This window comes from Aedes albopictus, chromosome 3 (genome assembly GCF_035046485.1).
Source record: "Aedes albopictus strain Foshan chromosome 3, AalbF5, whole genome shotgun sequence".
In the NCBI taxonomy this organism is placed as follows: domain Eukaryota; kingdom Metazoa; phylum Arthropoda; class Insecta; order Diptera; family Culicidae; genus Aedes; species Aedes albopictus.
The window spans coordinates 52,439,049-52,458,033 of NC_085138.1; the positions used below are offsets into that span (position 1 = coordinate 52,439,049).

At 39.1% G+C, this 18,985-nt stretch overlaps 1 protein-coding gene across 2 annotated transcripts in view; it reads right to left on the minus strand.

The window, feature by feature from the left end:
- LOC109398757 (neural cell adhesion molecule 2) overlaps positions 1–18,985 on the minus strand; it is a 642,607-nt gene that overhangs the window by 622,277 nt on the left and 1,345 nt on the right. For both annotated transcript variants that reach the window (XM_029870566.2, XM_029870573.2), the window contains exon 1: positions 18,732–18,985. This exon is cut by the window's right edge. The gene's annotated coding sequence lies outside the window, so the exon portion shown is untranslated. The remainder of the gene's footprint in view (positions 1–18,731) is intronic.

Here is an 18,985-nt window from a genome sequence, read left to right on the forward strand (position 1 = left end):
CTATTTTTTCATGACAGTGTATCAGTCAATGTCTATATTCTAGCACTGAAAAATAAAAATGAACATATTCGATGTTTAACATGTGATAATGTGGGCCTAATAAGCGGATATCAATAAACTGCGCGCCCAATGGTCATTAAACAAAATGACTATAACAGTAACAAAATTAGCTCAAATTCGATGAACAACCAGACCACACTGATCCAGAGCCATGTAATTTCACATACCAAATGAAATAAGTACATATATTTGATGATATTGTAGAGAAAATCAAAAAAATTGTTTTATCAGATGCGAAATTTAGCGACCTGTGTGATTTTCTGCGGTTTGAAAATTCTGGTTGTCTTCATCTTCAGGCGCCGCCCTGTAAAGGTTAGTGACCAAAATGGGATTTTTTTTAATTAACTTTTCAGAAAACTAGCCTATTATATATCATGGAACGTTGAAACATAGATTGGTTAATGTCAAATGGACGAAAATGAGGTTTGAAGTTGAAAAACACTTTCGCATTTTTTCCTGCCGCATACTGTAGAGGACAATGTTTGGGATATGTTGTTGAATAGAAATGGGTTTAAGGTTTCGGAATGTGACAAAATGGTTGCATTGTTTATTATGCTTATTTAAGTAGGTAATATAAGAGCTTTGAGTAATTTAGCATTAAGTTTTTACTACATTTGCTTTAGTTTTACCAGTGGGACTTCAGGTTCAGCTCAAACTTAACATCCACTGAGTTGCAGTGAAGATAACCTACATTTGATTTGAATAATGCTAACAAAGGACTGATCAATATAAAATGTATGAATCAATATCAGTGCCGTGTGGTGACAATGCTGAAATTCCGCGGATAGCAACATTTCTAAAGTTTTGGTATGGTAACAGGCTTATTCCACTTTACCCCAACCACCTTCACAAAAAAGCAAGCAATAAAACTCATCACAACGTATTAACGCCCCAACCTTTTTCCGCACACAATCACCAATGTCATACCACGTCACGGCCGATCAATAAACCATATCTAACACCGGAATCGCTTGTCTAGGATAACACCGTCGTCGTTGTCGTCGTCGTCGTTATTCGGTTGTTCGCCCCGTCCCCATGTTGACCCGACGACCGACAACCTCCTCCGCTTATCATTTTTGTGTTGTAGCTTTGACAGTAAGCCATCCAAGGGACAAATCCAGCCCCAAAATCCCACATCAAATTCTCCGAGTATGGCACACAGCATAAGACCCGGATCGCCCGTCAGCGAAAACAAATTGAATCAATGTCAAAGCGTTTCCACGCAGAGCGTTGGCATCCAACAGCAAAAGCAACAATAACAGCGGACGATGCTCCCCTCGTTTACGATGTTTTGCTGGCTGGTGTTGTTCTTGGTGTTGCTTGGATAGCAGGTCGAGAAAATCAGCAAAATAAACCTTGTTCCGCCGGTTCCGCGCTGCCTACCGCAAAATAAGAAGTTGGTCGGTGGTACGCTCTTGTCCAAAAAATAAAATGCTCCGAGATCGTCAGCAGTTGACCTTGTTAACGTCGACGACGACGACGACAAAACCGTACCATCCGAGTGGAGGAAAATGGTATGATGGTAAATTGTTTCAAGAACTTAAAGTTTAGTGGTGTACTGTGTGCCTGTGTGTAACTTTGGAAAAGGAAAACGCCACTGCAGAAATAAGAAGCAGTTTAAGAAAAAATTCATTACTACGTCGCAAAGCAGTATGAGACAAAATGATATGTGGTAATTTTACGAAACTGGCATTGGTGTGAGGAGAAAAACAGCGCTGGCTTTCGGAATATTTACAAAAAGGAGCACCGACTGCAGTACCACAATTACCGAGGAATAAAACTCCTCAATTCAGGATATACTGTTTTCAACAGGCTAACTCCCACTTGGAGGCATCCGCAAAAGCACCCTCGATATTAAAAAAACACCCAGTTTGTTCGCTCGGAATCCCTTAGATTTCGTAAGATTTTTGTTCAATCGACTGACTTCACTCAAACTGGAAACATTTGTAGGAACACAGGCCTTTCAAACTGAACTGAAAGTCTCCGATCCAGTCGAACGTCGCCTGTTCCAACTAGTTCAACATTGTTTTCTTTGCTCACAGTTCCATCAAGGGGTTTACACACATAGTCTTACAGACAGCCAAGAAAACATGTCTTCAAAAGCTGATGAAGGATTTGGGGTGTCAACGGCAGTGTTGGATGGTGAGTATCCATGGAATTTGGCCGCAACCAGATCAGTGAACTAACCTCAGTTGGTTGAGCAGGGACTCCTGAAACGCAAAGTTTGCGAAGTAAATTTTAAATGATCAAAATGATCTACCGATTGCCAGACATAGATTCTTCTTCTAACTTATACCAATTGGTCAAAAAGTGACTAGTTCTGCTGAAGCAAAGCGTTGCATTTTCTCTCTAGCAGAATACAATTAAGGTTGGACTCGGTTAAGTAATCCAATTCCAAGTATCCTATCAATCTCGAGTCTCTCAAGTTGATATCTGAGCTACCCTGAATGATATGGTGTGCATCGTCATCACCCAGTGTTGTCATGATAAAATCAGAGCTGGATAATCAAAGGTTCCAAATATCAGCACCTCCTATACTGGTACGCTCCCAAGCTGGGCCTAGTTAAGAACTTCTTGGAAAACCCCCTCCATGTATTATTATTTCACGATTTTTTTTCTTTAATTATCGTGGAAGGGACATTCTTGCTGGAATTCCTGTTATGAGTTCATCAAGAATTCTCCTTGATATTTCTAGAAAATTCTTCATGATTTTTTACAGAGATACCTTCAGAAATTCCTCTGGGGATTATTTCAAAATTTATCAATTGTTTTCTTAATTTTTGACAGAAAGGAGATATTTGTTGAATTTCCTGAACTGATTTGGACGAGAACTCCTCAGAATAAACTTTAAGTTACCCTTTGGGATGCTGTGCTGTCCATGCATTATTTTGAAAGTTTCTCCAGGCATTCCTCTAAAGATTCTTCAGAAATATTCTTTGAGAGATTTTTCAGAAAATCCCTTCAAGAATCGCTACACAAGTTCATGCATGTAGTTTATGTATTCCTTTATGAATTTCTACAACAATTTTGAAAGAATTTCTCCAGAAATATTGTCCAATATTTTCTCCGAGAGTATTTATGTGAGATTTCTCCTAAAGTTCTTCTGAAAATTTTCCAAGAAATTCTTCCAGGAATTGCTCCAGAAATTTCTCCAAACGTTTCTTCAAAAGACGCGATTCCAGGAGAATTTGTTTTCACAAAAAGGGGGTTTCAGAAATTGTTCCAGAAACTTTTTTTTAGAAATTTTTGATTGAATTTCTCCAGAGGTATGACTCCATTTATTCAGGGATTTCCTCGGGCATTCATTTAGCAGTTTCTCTAGAAAATTATTGAGCAAATCTTCGGCAAGTTCCTCCAATAATTTCTTCAATAGCTTCTCCAGGTTTCCCTCGAGGGATTGCTTTGAATATATTCAGATTATTCTTCAGCGATTCTTTTATATTTTTTACAAAGGTTCTCTGAACAGTTCATCCAGAAATTACTCCAGAATCTATTCTTAACAATTTTTTAATTAACTTTTTTGGATATCTTTCAAGAAGTTTTCCTTTAAATAATTTCCGATGGTTCTCCAGTTCTTCCACACATTTTTTTTTAATTCCTTCAAACGTTCATTTTTTAATTGCATTAGAGGTTCTCTAAATAATTTCCGAAAGATATTCTTTTCTCTAGGATTTCCTTCAGAAGCTTCTCCAGGTAGTAGATAATAGGCAGTAGGAAAGCAGTTCAGAGATTTTTGAGTATACATCTTTTTAGAAAATGTTAATTTCCTGAGAGCTCTACAAATGTATCTCCAGGAGTTCTTCCAAGGGTTCCTTCAGAAAATCCTCCATGAGTCTTGTTACGGCGTCGGCACTGGTTTCTTAGAGCAGATCAAAGTCTCGCTGTTTAGTTTGTTATGATCAGCTTAAACTAGAAGTGTTTTATTTAGAACAATTTACAGTTTGGTAATTACATTACAACTCACAATCTTCAGTGATTCATCCGCACTCGAAGTTTGCCTTTCTTTTCAAAAGACCTATTCTCCTCAACCAGTGTGTATAGGGTAACCAGCTGCATTTGCGCGCTAACAAGTCTCTTAGAAATTAGAATTGAAAACCTACGATTTTTGCAGAGATTTCAGCAGTAGCCGGGGCCCGTGGCGTAGTGGCTACACGTTTGCTTCACAAGCAGATGGTCATGGGTTCGACCCCAGCCCCGGCACTTTCGTCAGTTGCTCTTTCCCCCTGAGAGCAGCTGACACAGACCCTCTTCTGAGCCCATGGCTCAAATGAACCCGGATACTTGGACATCGGCGAACGGCAACCCATAATGCTCATCATTCTACCATGATAGGGTAGAAAGTGAAAGCAGTTTTGGAATAAGTTTTGGAAGAATTCCATAGAAAATTTCCTTGGACTTGGAATCCTTGGTCAAACTTACAGAGAAACCTCGTACAGAATTTTTGAAGGAATCTTTGGAGAAATTTCGAAAATAATCAATGGAAGAATTTCTGAAAAAATCCTTGGTGAAATTTCCGGATACACTTTTGACTTTTTTTTCAGAACAATCACTGATAAAATGCGCTGAAGGAATTCGTGTATGATTTCCTGGAAAAAGTCTAGTACCGATTTCTGAAAAAGCCTTTTTTGGAGAAATTTCTGAAGGATCCTCTAATGGAAGTTCTGAAGGAAATTCTAGAGGACATTCTGAAGCAATTCATAGATGATGTTTCGAAAAAAACTTAAAAAAATACGTAGTTGAATTTTCTAAAACATTTCCTGGGGAATTTTCTAAAGGAGTCCATGGAGCAAAACCAGAAGGAATCCAGGGAAGCTTTAATGTAAAAGTTTTTAAATTAGTCTCAGGGGTAACCTCTCGAAAACTTTAGAGAAAACCAAGAATTTTCTAAAGAAATCAATCGAAGAACTGCTGAATGAGCTGCCAGAAAAATTGCCAACGGCATTTCTGGCAGATTTTTTTTTAATTCTCTGGAAGATTTTCTGGAGAAATCGCAGAAGAATTTTTGTTGAAAAATTCACAAATTATCCTTAATCCTTGAATAAGTTTTTGAAGAAATCTGGTGACAAATTTTTGGAATAATTCCTGAAGTGTTTCTTTTATTTGGAGGTTCTCATGACGAAAATTTTACAAAATTGACGCATAAAACTGCAAAAGTCACAAAAGACAACTTTTTTTACATATATGAAACCGCAAATGATTTAATAGGCTTTTCTTACACGCTTAGGCATGGAAGCGCAGACAAAAAAAATAAAAAGCAAAAAGGAAATGGGCACAACAATACCAAATAAATAAATAAAAATCGATATAAAAAAAAAACACATCAACCCACCCAATGGTAATAGTGCCTTTCTAGTTAAATACGTTGTCATGATCTTTCCATCGACATAGGCGGAAGTGATCTTGAGTCCTGATAATAGTGGATTCGTTGTGTCATATGCATGTATTTGGTTCACATTTATATCTGACTAAATACGGCGGGACGGACTGAACCAGTTCCGGAGCACTGCCGGAATCTCTAATGTGGTTTGAGAACGTTTTCTTGCTAACTTTTCATCAGATTATTTAAAAAGCCACGATGTTATTTGGTTACATCTGACAACTTTCGGCGGAATAGGTACCTCAATCCGGTTCAGAAACGCTATTGTAGTTTTAAGTGTAGTCTTAGTCAATTCCCTTGCTAACCGTTCATATATCACCAAAAAGGCCATGGTTTGATGTATCTCGTGCATGGGGTTGGTTCACTTTTTCATCTGCTTACCTGGAACCGGTTCCAGAACACTACCGGTAGTCTTATATGTATGTGGTCTGAGACTATGTTCTTGCTAATTGTTCATTGTGTCTTCGAAAAAGCCTTTATTTTATTTGCCGCATGCATACATAAACCCGCGCTTTGATGTATCGCATTGATGGGATTCACTTTTACATTTGACCACTTCCGGTGGGACACCCAAAACCGGTTCCAGGATAGTACCGGTTGTCTCTAAAATGGTCTAAGACTATTTTCTTACTAACCTACATTAGGTTATCAAAAATGCTGCTATTTGTTTGTCCGCATGCATTGGCTTCTACCACCTCCTGCGGGACACCCGGTACCGATGCCGGGACACCATTGGTTTTCTCAAATATGATCTGAGATTTTTTTTCTTCCTAACCGTTCATCAGGTTATCTAAAAAGAAGCCATTTGATGTGTCGCATGCATGAGTTTGGTTCTCTTGTACATTTGACCACTTCCGGTGGGACTCCGGAACCGGTTCAAGAACACTACCGGTTGTCCCAAATTTGGTCTGAAACTATTTTTTTTGCTAATCGTTCATAAGCCGCGATTTGATGTGTCACATGCATGGTTTTTTTTACATATGGCCATTTCCGGTGGGACACCCTGAACCGACTCCGGGACACTACTGGCAGTTTCTTATGTGGTCTAAGCCTATTTTCTTGCTAATGATTCATCGTATTATCGAAAAAGTTGCGATTTGGTGTGCCGCATGCATGGATTTGGTGTATATTTATATTTGGCCTCTTCCGGTGGGATACCCGGAACCGGTTCCGGAACACTACCGTTGCAGATGTGGCCTGAGACCACTTTCCTGCTTACCGTTCATCAGGTTATGCATGCAAGGGTTCGTAGCATTTTCATATTTGGCCCCTTTCTGGGGCACCACCGGTCCGGAACACCTAAATGGCAATTACTCCGTAACGGCTGGACCTATTCCAACCATTTTTAATTGGAAACAATAGGACCAGATTTCCCGTCGAATGAACCGTCCGTCATCAAAATCGATTGAGGTTTACTGTCAAAGAGTGACGTGAGTTTATTTTGTACCAGACATACACACATACAGACATGGTTTAGAGGGAACGGCTGAACTCGTTTTATTCGTGTGTCCGCATTTTCGCACAATGCGTGACCGCATGCTTGCCACATGCGGGGAGGACACAACTCCGGATAATTTGGTCCAGAGGATGAGTAGGAATGAATTTGGCGGCTTCGTAGGTCATACCAGTGCCCTGCGGTCAAGATCGACCCTTACAACGATTAAGTGGCCGCGGAGAGGAAGTCCCGGTAGCGGTGCTGTCGTGGCGTCGGTCTACTGGGTTGGATCTGAGCCCGCGGTTGGAAAGCGGTCCCCGGCAAGGGTCGGGGTAGGTGAGACCCTGCTGTCTGCAACCTTTGGGTGCATCTGATAGGGCCTGAAGGGTAGTTACACCCTTCATTACGGGCAGGTAAGATCGGGTAGCACGTGGGCATCAGTTCTTTGTGTCTGCCAAGCAGCTAGGCGCGGGCGGGGTTGATCCTGCCCGCCTTCCGAGGACAAAGGGAGTGGTGAGAACCACTCGGGAAACTGGCTAAGCGTCAGCATGTTACCGTGATGGACTCTTCAGAGCGAGTCATCGATGTTCGTTGCTGCAGGCTACGCAGTTAACTTGAGGGTGCTATGTGCACTAGCCCCTCTCTGAAGCAATACCTTCTTACCCAGACAACCAGGAATCGCATAAGGATGCACGCTGTACATCGTATATAGGATTATTTTAAGTCACTATCGCATATCTGTACGGCTGAGGGGCAATTTTCATCGCATATGATGTTATTTTTTGAACTTATTGCGATGTATCTGATAAAATCATATAAGAGCACAAATTATCTTTTATCATGTATGACTAAATCGTAGTAGACGATATTCTGATGTTTTATTGCGACGAACTTTGCTCATTCGCAAAAGTGTCCGATCAAACTCGCAAAGTGTCAATTGAATTCGCATAATTACGTACTGCGATGATTACGCTTGGTACTTTTCTTATTATGTCAGCTTATCTCGCATTGGTGTATAAACTGAACCGCATAAAAGTAAAAATAAGCTCGTCAAAATGTGCATACATACTCACATAAGCTAGACTCGTTATCGTTGGCATATTGCGATGTGATTCGTGATAACAATGATAGAGGTGCTCTTGGAGTGCCAAAAAGCTACAAAAAAGTGAGCAGTCATCATTATGGTGCTAAATCAAGTAACAAAGTCATCATTTTTGTTTTGTTGACCTGATAACTAACAATGGGTTTTGCTAGCAATAGAGGGGTAGTGATAACTGTACGGGAAATCACGCTTCGTCATATTGAGTTCCAGATAGCCTGCCGAACACGTAAAACGCAGGGGAATGAAGTGCATTCCAACAAATACTGAGGTGAGTTAGAATGTCATGGCAATTAGTCAATGTGTTTCATAAGTAGTGTTTGGTGTTAAGTGTGAAGTGTGGCTCGATAATCCAAAGGTTATTAGTTCAATACTAAGGCGACAAGAATTGTTTTTTTTTTTAATTATAAAGTCACATAAGATGCCATATTACGTCGTAATAGTGCACACCGTGCATCGCATAAGATATCACTTCAAGTCATATAGCGTTATTATTTTTCCGTATAGCGCCTCCACTTTTGTACGCATAAGGCACTTTTACTGCATCTTATGCGATGTAACTTTACCGCATAAAAGTACGCATAACATGAAGATAAACTTCATTATTCATGCAAATTGGTTGTCTGGGTAGTGGTTCCGAAAATCAAGGTTTTTTAAAACTATTTTTTACCAAAAAATCATAACTTTTGAACCAGTTAACCGATTTCAAACTTCTTTTTTTATTGTTTGAAAGCTATTGAACTCTAGTTTTCAGACAAAAATACGTTGAATGGGCCAAATTGTGCTTTTGTGCAAAAATATGCAAATATATTAGTTTTTCACGTTTTCATGGTCTCGGGACCAAAGAGGTACCATGGTTTTAGAATTTTATCAGAAAATTCAGGAAATTTGGCGTAACATATCAAAAAATCAGATACGTTATTTATAAGTTTTTGAGATATGTCTTACATATCTAAGAGTTCCGACCTAACGTAAATATCCTCGCTTGCCGCCTTTTGTGTGCACTGGAGTGTGCAAAAATATCAGAATAATCACCTGGGCAGTAAGTCCGTTGTCTTGTGTCGTATTTTTGAGAGTGCTTATACTTGGAATTATTTTTTTATATTAAGAGCTGGTTACCTTTATTAAGCTTCGATTTTGAGACTAAAGAAAGGCTGCTGATGGTCACGGAGAAACACAAGGGCCTCTACACCAATGCTCCGGTTGACGCTGTATGGGCAACATATTGTGGAGGGCGCCCTGGTACTCCACAGACTTCGCATAAGCATACAGCCGCATCACATCATGACTTAGGGGTCACCTGTTCAGTTGACTCTTATCACCGGAACAGGCGGTCTGTAGTGTCATTTGCTACCGACACTACTCATCTATCTGGGCTGAACGAGAAAAGAAGCATGAGCATGAGCATAGATGACCGCACAATTCGTAGTTGCTACTCTGTGATTGACCGGAGCAATCGAAATTGCACAAGGAACTAGTTAAAAGTCCAAGCCCTAGCTGAATGAGAAATGAAGCTAATATTGATGATAAACTTCATTCGGGCCCGAACAGCCGATGATTCCGTACAGCACAAGAGTACGGTACAAACTACCCGACAATAAGTTGTTATTCTTTTCAGCTCGGGCAGCATAGACTACGCACGCATGATGTCGCACTTCAGTTTAGAAACGTAGCAGTGGAGGAAAGAAAGCCCATTGAAGCATGTGGGAGGACGTAAAGTATCAACAGATTAGAGGACTCAACACAAGCACCACCCACCACCGTCCTCTTGACTCTTGAGAGTACGTGTTCCCCAACGAAAAATCGTTTTAGTGAAGACTACACATGGTACCTACGTACGGTACCTACGCGTACTACATGCAGACAGACAGACAGAGCATCGCACAGAGCTCGGAAAATAATTCATTAATTATTCAAGTTATTTCCAGGATATCACGCCGTCTGGCGCTAGGAGGCGCGTGGGCGTATGTAGGTTAAATAGAAACGCGACTTCGGGGACGATAAGTCGGGCAATGAAACGGCAGAGCACCAGCCTATAGACCAACTAGCAAGTGCTTGGTAGTTGTGCCTCTGTGTGACGGCCGGCACGCGTACCTACTACCATCATCCTCAGTTTGTGGCGGGTGGGTAACCTCACTTCTCATCCCCCACCCCCTCCCCCTTCCAAGGAATTTCCGTTTTCATCGTCGTCGTTGTCGTCGTCGCTAGCCGAAAGTCTTTGTCTCCACCCGTCGTCGTCGCCGAAAATTGTTCCGCCGGCGAGTTTAATAAGGCTCGGATTTGGCGGTCGGGTGTGGGTGGCGGCGTTGGTCGACGGTTTACTTTTACTTTTTATCTTCACGTCCACAAGTCGGGCTGAATTATTAATAATACAGTCTCGGGGGCTCTAATCTTTTCGTTGTTTGTTGTTGCTTGTGATTGTGGTTTCAGTTTTGCGGCGATGGTGATGGATGCTAGGCGGCTGAGTCCGGATTAATGAAACCAGGGAGGAAATGTTTGTTGGCGGAAAATGCTGCGAGTCGGTCAATTTGAGAGAAAATTTATGAGTTTTCTCTGGTAGTGTACAGATATCGAAGGGTCGCTGCTGTTTGTTTATGTTTTTGTATTATAAGATTAGACGCTGAAATGAAGTGTACTCAAGGGACTGACGCAGACTTCTACCAACCGAAGAAAAAGGTAAGACTGTTGGAAGATACGTATAACCTTCTTAATTTTTTCTATGCTTTAGGGGCTGTCCATAAACCACGTGGTCATGAGGGGGGGGTTTGGCCAATGACTATTTTGTATGGACGAATAAAAAATTTTGTATGGACTAATGACCACGCGGGGGGGGTTGAGAAGTCCCAAAAAATGACCACGTGGTTTATGGACAGTCCCTTATGGGGGTGAAGCAAATCTTGTGAGCCATGCAAGCATATTTTGATCCTTCAAATGATGAGCAATAGTATTTGAGGTTGAAATTCTAAATGGCGTGATTTAACCAGTTCGCATAAGTTTTGTCAAGATTCTGGTCTGTTTTATACACGAAGATTTCAATTTTTTCTTCACTCTCAGTCTTTCCCGACGTTGTTCGAGTTATATTTCAGAAGAAATTTTCCTTCCCGAAGTACATGGGAAGGATTTTCTTCATGATTACCTCCAGGGACACTGCCAGAAATACCTTTAGGGATTCTTTCAAGATTTATAAGATTTCCCCAGAATTTTCTAATTAGGATTTTTTTTGCAGCATTCCCTCAAATGATTTCGGCAAGAATTTCTCAAAAGATTCCTCCAGGAACTCCCATTCCAGACCTTGAATTTCTTTAAAAATTCCCCCAGAGATTCTTTCAGGAATTCCTCCAGGAAGTTTTCCATGGATCTTCCAGAGGAGTTTCTCAGGAAATTTCTCAAACTTGTCTTCGGGCTTCTCCAGAAATCCTTCCTCAAGTTCCTTCAAGGAATCTTTTAGAAATTCCAAAGGTTTGTGAATGTATTTTTTTCAAACATTTTTGAAGTAATTCTTTCACCGATATTGTCAGAATTTTCTCCAGGAATGTTTCTTCGGCATTTCATTCAAAGATTTCTCTAAAAGATGCAATTCCAGGACAGATCTCTTCACAGACATTTTTCTTCAGATATTCAGAGATTTTTCTAGGGATCTTATTAAAAATGAATGTTGAAATTTCCTTAAGGGTTGCCTTAAGGCCTAATATATCTAGATATTTATTTAGAAATTCGTCTGAAAATTCTTAAGAGATTCTTCCGGAAGTTCCACTGATGATTTAACTGGTAGTTCCTCCAGGTAATGCTTAGGATTAATTGAATTGCTTAGGATTTACTCAAACATCTCTTCAGACATTTTATTTTGATTTTTTTTCTGTATGATTTTTTTTTCATTAATTTAACCAGACAGCACTTTTTGTGTATTGATCCCATGAGAATCTCTTCAATTCCTACTAAGAATCCCTCCAGGGTTATGTCCAGGAATTCTTCCCTGGATTTCTTCAGAAAACTCTAGGGATCTCTCAGGTTTGTTTTGTTGAATTTCTACAAGAATTCCAATAGTACTTTGTTTCGCAATTTCTGCAGACATATTCAAGCGATTTCTTCCGAAATTTCTTCACTGGTTTCAACAGGCATTTTTCCAGAAATGTCTCTAGCAAGGTTTCCTTGAAAGTACTTCCAGAGTTCCTACAGAAGTTTCACAAGTTTTTTTTTTCTAGTATTTCAGTAGATATCTCAAGGAGTTTCTCCCAGGCATATCCAGAGATAATTTCCGACAAGAATCCTTTAGACAATCTGCCAGGTATTTCTTTGCAAATTCCGTCAGGGATTCATTTTCGGATTCTGATAGTTATTTTTTGAGAAAATTCTAAAATAACTTCTGAAAGACTCCCTGTAGAAAATTTTGAATCCTGAAAGAATTTCTCAAGGACTACTTGAAGGAACCATTGGAAGAATTCTTGGTAGAATTTCATAAGAAATCTCGGTATGGCTTATAAAGGAAGTTTAAAAGGAATGTCCGCAATACTCGATGGAAGAACTTTTGAAGTCATAACTTGCTGAAATTTCTCAAGAGATCCCTAAAATTCTGAAGAAAAAAACCGGAAGAAACACCAGTAGAATCGCTGTAGAAATCTCAGGAAGTACTTCTCAATTAATTTCACGATGAATATCTTAAGAAATGCTAAGGGAATTTATGAAGGAATCGAAGGAATTCCTGAAAAATATCTGGAGAAACTCTAAAGAAAGCCTTTGCTGCAATTCCTAGTAAAGTAGAGAATTTTTGGAAAAAAATCCTGTAAAAATATTTTAATAAAATTCCTTTAATAAAAGATTTTCTAGAAGTAATACTAGAACAATCTGTAGACGTGTTTTTGTAGCAGTATGGTGAAATACATCGAGAAACGCATAGATTAATAGCTTCTGTAAATATCTCAAGAGAAAAAACACTTGAGATATTTCTATAGGAATTCCTGAAGAAAGTCCATGAAATTATTAATCAATAAATTCGGTAAAGACCCCGTGGAGAAATTCTAAGAGTTGTCTTTAGAGGAAATATCAGAGCAATGAATGCAGGAATATTTTGAGAAAATATTTACTAATGAGTTTGATTTTTTTTTTCATGAATCTCTGGAAGCATTCTGAACTACTGAAAGTAAAAATGCAAATATATCTAGATGACTTGGGGTCTCCAGTTAGCCTAGTGGTTAACGGCGGGTTCGATTCCCGTTCCGGTCGGGAAAATTTTCTCGACTCCCTGGGCATAGTGTATCATTGTACTTGCCTCGCAATATATACAAATTCATGCAATGGCAGGCAGAGAAAAGCCCTTCAATTAATAACTGTGGAAGTGCTCAAAGAACACTAAGTTGAAGCCAGGCAGGCCAAGTCCCAGTGGGGACGTCGAGCCATAAAGAAGAAGAAGGAGATCTAGATGACTTTCTTTATGATTTTCTGGATGGATCACTGAAGCAATTCCAAGACAAATTCGTGCTATGCGAAAAATAAATCTAAATTTCTAATTCACGAATAAAAAAAGGACATATCCATGCGAGAATTTTCAATTGTATTCCAAGCGTAATTCTTGAATAAATCTCTGGTGGACATCTTGAAGAAATACCTCTACGAATTTCTGGAGCAATCTCTAGAAAGCTTGCTGAAGATACTATTTGAATAATCTATGAAAGAATCTTTGGAACAATTTCTGAAGGATTTAAATCTTATAAGGATTTTGAAAGAAATCCCAAGAAGAATTTATAAAGTAGTCACCATTGGAGTTTCAGAGGAACTCATATAAATCAACCGCAAAGAATTCACTAACATTATTTTGGGGAAATTCTTGAAGAGTATCTGAAGGGAGCCCTGGAGAAATTACTTGAGGAAGCTCTGGAAGAACTTCTGAAGGAAATTTTGGAAGAATTTCTGAAGGAATCCGTGGAAGATTTTCTAAAGATATCCTGAAAAATGGCTTTAGGCATTTTTGAGCAAATGCGAGGGTGATTTCCTTTAACAAGTTTTGTATGGATGGAAACTATGGAAACTTTTCTGGAGGAATAGAACATGTGGCTTCGTGGCCGTGCGGCTAGTGTCACCAAGCATTTAGTCGCATCTTGCTATGGAGCGCGGGTTCGATTCCCGCCACAGCTGTCAGGAAATGTTTTCGGCTGTGCCACTGGGCGTTGCATGCTAGTCCGTTGTCTAGTGTCGTGCTTCCTTCAAAGAGTGTATAGCTCACTGGAAGCATTTAACGTGTCCGTGTCTTTAAACAATTTCTGAAGCAAGAGGATTTCTGAAGCAAGATGTTCTAGAAGAAGTTGCAAAAGATATTAATGGATGACCTACTAAAAGGAACTCCTAGAGGATTTTTTGGAGAAATTTTAGAAGGAATCCTCTAAAATTTGGGGGAAATTTGATAGGAAAGTATGCATTTTCTAAAAAAAATCTAACAGTAATCTCTACAGCATTACCTGGCAGAAAACTTCGCGTTTTGACGTATCAGTTGCATTGGTTTAGTTCCCTTTTGTAACTCCAACGAGAAACCTGGAATCAAAAATGGAACCACTTCCAGAACGCGACCGGTATGGTAGTCTCAAATGTGACCTGAGTATATGTTCTTGTTCATCAGGATATCAAAACGCCGTCGTTTGATGTGCTGTAATGTCGCATGCATGGAGTTGGTTCACTTTTATATTTGACCTCTTCTAGTGGGACACCTGGAACCAGGGGGCGCATGATGATTGCAATCGCTTGTTCCAACAGGCCGTTGATTCCTCTACACCAGCACAAGATCATGTTGATGTCGGAGTGTTATTGGGAAGTGTTTGTTTTTGGCATAGGGGATCTCGCATTTTTGGTGCGTCATTGACTGTGTGGAGATTAATGTGAAGTGGCACAATTCGTTTGGTTGCATAACTTGTACTGCCGTTTTATGCCCAATTGCCCCACGTTATATGGGAATCTCATAAAACATAGGACAATTATGGCTATAACGGCAGTGTAGGCGTTATGTGATAGTTTTACACTGTGCGGTGAGTTGGAAGGAAAGAAAACGCTTTTTTAATGCGTCTCTAGTTCTAGCATAGAGAAAGTAGATAGAAGGATACAAATTAGCAGGAAAGGAACGAGCCAGGGATTGAACTAAGAACCTTCTGCATATGAATCAGAAGTGATAACCATTAGATTACCAAGCCACGTCGTATTCACATTTTCGTCCAATCGAAAACAAACCTAATGAGCGCTATTTTTTAAATTATTTTTGTGTTTTTAAATAGAATGAAACACTGTTAATATTTTTGTAATATCCAAGCACGTTATTTCTGGCGATGTTATCTTTTTTGATTTTATCAGTGATAATTTATCACACTTGCCATGTACATTCTGGTTGGTGCCGGAAAGTGTCAACAAACCCGTTCCGGTAGATTCGTAGTACCTGTATCATATTTATCATCTACCTTCTAACTTGGTGAAATAACCAAGAGCTAAGGGATCCACGCCTATATTTTATGTTAATATGGCTTGTCTGTCGGTTCGGTTCGAGCGATGACTAGTCCCAATTTCAAGCTGCGGAGACTACCCAAGTAACATGCTACAGTCAAATAGACTGGAAGAGGTTCTTGGAGCCTTCATAAAACATAAATAAAAAGTATAAGGTTTTATGATGGTTTTCATAACCTCTACAAGACCAATTGGTTATCAAAATCCTACTTTGATGTAATATGTACATCACTTGACGTGACTCATGGTTTGGAATGGTTTGATATCACATATTTTTTGCTGTGTAAAAAAGAACGGATTCAATCAGTGCTCAACTCCTTAATACTCAACCCCGCTTTAAGACGGAGTATAGTTTAAGCATTTTCGTATTTTTTCTTATCTGGGAAATCAAAACTTTTATATATTTGGCTGATATTTAGGACTGTTCCGTAAATCTCAAAATGATTTTTTGAGTCTTTCAAAGAGTATTAACATTTAAAAAAAAATAAAAATTGATGTTTTAGTGACCTTTTAAATGTTATGGTTTCTTTTATATTTAATCGTAACAATTAACATGCTTTAATTTTTTTTCTTAATCACGCTCCACACTAAAATTATTATTATTATTAATATTTATTAAAGACACTTTACCACTTATGTGGCATTCGTGCCTGACCACACTAAAATGATTTTCTAAAACATCACACTAAAATTATTTTTTGCAAAAAATACACGAAAAATTCTTTTCTATTCATGAAAAAAGCAATAAAATAGTTTTACGAATTATGTATCATAAAATTTCAAAATGTTTTCATTCTTAAAAAATAGGTATGCCAAAAAGGCTTCCAGAAAAAATATAAAAATGTAGGGATGTTTAAGAATAAAAATTGAAGAAATCCAAAACCAAAATTTATTAAATCGAGAATTAAAAAAAAACCTTCCAAAACATGTTCAAATCGAATTTTAATGACAAAAAAAAAATTAGATCAAAATAAAAAAAATAGGTTTTAGAGGATTAAATTGTCAGTTCTTTTGTATAAGATGAATAGAGGGGCATAGGCAGAACAAGGGTACTCATACCTTGAATTTGTTCGTTTGATTATCAGTCATGAGCCGCTGAAACCACATCTACACATTGTCTACCATACAAGAAACATTATGTTGGGGGAGGGGGGAAGGTTCAGCTTAAACTCACGCAATGCCATGGAGGAGAAAGGAGAATCCAAAGTTCAGAAAAATGGCCACGTGGTTTATGGACAGCCCCTAGAAGTATTTCCATGTATTTTCATTCCTGCCCCAGCGTACGCCCGAACCTTATAAACGAATAAGTAAAACTAAATACTCCGTGATGACATTGTGGCGACTCCTTGGGGAGCGGACCTGGTTGGATGGTTAGAAACGTGACTATCACGCCAAGAACCTGGGATCAATTTCCACTCCCGACAAACTCACAAAATGTGAGTTCTTCCTTCGGAAGGGAAGTTAAGCGTGGGTCCCGAGATGAACTAGCCTAGGGCTAAAATCTCGTTAATACAGATAAAAAAAGTCCTTGCCTAAGGGAGGGGTTTTTTAGGTTAAACAAATGCATGGTACAGAACCTTTGCCGTTCTACGCATAGTTGTCCCATGTTATATGGGATTCCCATACAACATGGGCTAATGGGGCGTAGAACGATAGCATTACTTACCAGTAGCATCAATCTTCAAAGCTGAGCTCAGTTTATAGTTATCACCAGATTTCAATAGCTCTAAAAATGGTTACACTCGATGCCCTTGTTTCACGGGTCACTATTGTGCTATAACTCAGTCAGTTTTTAATCAATTGACTTTAACGTTTGTACACAATTAGAAACTGTACGTATCTCACCGTGTACAAAATAGCATGTCAATTTAACAAATTAACTGAATTATAGCGAAAAGTGGACCGAGCATTGAGAGAATCGGCAATATTTATATTAATTTTATTTAAAAATAGAAACTATTTCAAAATAATCTTCTTTTGCATAGCAACAAGTTTTTAAATGCGCGCTTCCTACTTACAAAAGTAGCTGCATAACAGCTTATGGAGTAAACGCGTTTGAAAGAAATTTCCTAAATTTGCTGTATAAGTGAGCAAATGTGTTAGTCAGATTTATGAGATGCATATCGACCTCATCTCACCCGTTCTGTGTCTTCCTTTTATGTCTTCCTTTTTATGTTTCTTCTTCTTCTCTATGACTCTGTGTTTCCACTAAAACGCTGCATGCCCCTCTTCAACTTGTGTTGTTTTAAGAGCGTCAACAGCTATAAATTGAAGTGCTTTCTTTGCATGCCACTGCATAGATTTGTACTTATATTGTGAGGCAAGCACAATGTTACACTATATCCAGGGAAGTCGGGAAAAGTTCTCCACTAGAACGGGAATCGAACCGACCGTCTGTGGATTGGCGATCCAAAGCCATCGGCAAGGCTAACTGGAGAGACTTGTTCTGTGTACAACAGGTATGATTATTTATTTAAAGTTGTACTTGTACAATAGTTCTTGTCCTGGATGGAGATAATCATAGAGATTTAATGCTCCTACAAAAGTACCACAGAACGATACAATACGTAACAAAACATTGTTAATAAAAAACATATCATATTGTTTTTCTTATGGAACATAGGGTCTTGTACCATTTGGGCAGGTGTACCTATTTTGGGCACTTGCCGTTATTACTAGTCAATTTTGAAAGTCAAATTTGATTTAAATTTTTGTATAGAGTTAATCCCGTACAGTTTCTAACTATGTTCAAAAATTCAAATCAATCAAATTGAAAATGACTTAGTTAAAGCGGCAAGTGTCCAAAATATGTACACCTGCCCAAATGGTACAAGACCCTACTATTATTGATCAGACTCGAATGACTCCCGTTCAATTAAAGAGTCCTCAAAATAAACTCATTATAACTATATACAGTTATTTGTCGGATGCAAATAACGTGCAAAATTACGGCAATAACAACAAATCAATTATTTTGCATCGTACCGAAAAATTATTATCCACTTCAAACACTGCGTGCAAAACATCTCATTTCAAGGAAACCGCTCGGCCCTAACCGAAGCCAACTTCCACGTGCCAGTTTTCGCCCATTCACCGTGACCCGCCTCGTGTCTAATCCATTCAAGAAATACGCCAGTCCTTTTCCCGAGAACTTCTGCAATCTTACCGGGTCAGACTCCGCCGTTTCTACATCGACGCCCAACAACGACTGAAGACCGACGACGACGACTGACGACGGTTCACAGGAAAATAAGAAGTGTGTTTTGTTGCCGATCTCTTCTTACCTTTCCACTTGAACTGGCAAAGCTGGTTCCGGGAAAATCTGCTACTCCACACGGGGGTTTCTTCTTTTTTGCTGGATTGTCTTTTCGTTTGGCTGTTTGTCTTCGGTTGGTAGGTTTGCACAGAAAAAGCCAAAAATCCACACCAAATTCTTCTTTCACGCTGTATCACTTGGGAAGAACTTTTTTATGCTGGGGAGGTTGTTATTCTTTTTTCTCGATTACCGTTTGGCCATCTGCGTCGGATTTTTCGGTAG